Source organism: Topomyia yanbarensis, chromosome 3 (genome assembly GCF_030247195.1).
Source record: "Topomyia yanbarensis strain Yona2022 chromosome 3, ASM3024719v1, whole genome shotgun sequence".
Classification (NCBI taxonomy): Eukaryota; Metazoa; Arthropoda; class Insecta; order Diptera; family Culicidae; genus Topomyia; species Topomyia yanbarensis.
The window spans coordinates 269,281,896-269,283,689 of record NC_080672.1 but is presented as its reverse complement, the minus strand read 5'-3'; the positions used below and the strand labels follow the sequence as shown (position 1 = coordinate 269,283,689).

Sequence of the window (1,794 nt, the reverse complement as noted above, 5' to 3'; positions counted from 1 at the left end):
GTCTGGTAGAAAACCCATCTATGGCCGCATACCACATCCAAACAGTTATAAACTTCGATTCCGTCAATGAAATATTTTCAAACTTGCAAGGGATATACTTGATTACTATATCTTTCGAATGCATGTACTAAATAAGTAGACAAATATTTTTTTGTTTATAGAGATAGGACCAAACCCGTGGGTGTTTGCTGGTAGGCTTATGAAACGTGTCATAAAACTTCAAATCGCAATTTCTCTCGAATCTCTCGATGGATCATTTTGAAATTCACTGAGAAGATGCTTGGATACTGTATCTTTCGAATGCCGTATGACAATTTTAAGGTCATTTTTTGTTAATAACGGTTTTAGGAACACCGTGAGTAAGATTGAAAGCTATTTATTGCATGTCTGACACATTTAAAAACAGCGGATATATCAGTCGTCCGTATGTAACAATTTCAGCGAATTTGAAAAAAAATCGGGAAATCGGATCTCGTTCTGGAAAACTAAAAGAGACGACAAATATATGCGTTTACAGTTTACCGTTTATTAAAAACCGAGAATTAACCTAATTAATTGCACAGCTATAAGTTTCCTACGAAGTTATCATCTGTTTTCGGAAGCATTGTCGTTAGCAAACGGCTGACAGATTTTGCCGTTGTCTCACCGTCTTCCCTATTGTGGAAGACGCCGAAATAAACTCCTAGAGCGATTGCTAGTGCAATTATTAGCGCTATTACGATGATGCAGCAGAATGTTTGTAAGGCACATTTACAGCAGCTGCAATGAAACAAGAAAGTTGTATGAGAACACTAAATCTTTTAAAATGGCTTGTAATTTCTACCAGCATGCAATTTTTTTGGTGCAGTCACAGCAGCATTTGAAAATTCCACACATTTTTCTTCATAGACAATTAATGTCGTTTTCGTTTTTGATAGTGCACTACACCGGTATAATCGGTGCTACAGTCATTCAAACTTGGGTCTAATCAGTCAATCTCTTTTTTGCACTACACCGATGTAGCACCAAGACGAAAAACGAAAACGTACTGAATTAAAGCGAGCGTGTGCGTAAAGTTCTAACTTATTGCTATCACTTTATCTTTCCACTATTTAACAAAAAACAAGACTCCCATTCGATTCACCAAGTTGCACCAAATGAATTCGGAGAGCACTGAATACAAATCAAAGAATTTATCTACATGATAACACTTATCATACACGCCTAAACGCAGTGAGTCATCCACTATAACGTCAAGGGAAGCCCGCAATACTTGTGTGTTTCGTCACAATCGATATTTGTACTATCTCACCGCCTTATTTATTATCAGTTAAACTCAGAACGCTACCGGTATCATCTATCAGCAGGTGAACCGAAGAATGGGGATTTTCGGAAGATTCGCTTGTCTGTTGATATTCGCTGTATTCGAACGAGGTTGATATAAGAACATACAATACCTGCATACCAATTTGCCAACACCTTTCAATATGCAACACATTATTAGTTTTAAATATTTGAGCGTTTACATTTCCAAAGATGACGTTGCCTGTTTAGCCTACTGTGCAACGTTGAATTACTTAATAATGTAGTTTATCTTGAATTTGCAATAATTTCGCCAGCACTTGGCTCAGAACCTCAGTTTCGCTCCAAGCAAGATCTACATAATAAAGATAGAATTTATAGTGCTTGCGTTTTTAAGACGTTTTGTAGTGCTACACTAATAGTGTGAGAGATAAGCTCAGTAATCACATGGTAACAGTTGAATTTCAGGAAAAATACGGAAAGAGAAGATATTGGAACATTCAATGAAAAAAA

At 36.6% G+C, this 1,794-nt stretch overlaps 1 long non-coding RNA gene across 1 annotated transcript; it reads right to left on the bottom strand.

Moving 5' to 3' along the window:
* Positions 1–506: 506 nt before the first annotated feature.
* Positions 507–1,127, bottom strand: LOC131693142 (uncharacterized). Its single transcript, XR_009306160.1, has 2 exons — positions 824–1,127; positions 507–759 (listed from the first exon to the last, which is right to left on the bottom strand). It is a non-coding gene; the product is annotated as an uncharacterized LOC131693142 (long non-coding RNA).
* Positions 1,128–1,794: the final 667 nt, after the last annotated feature.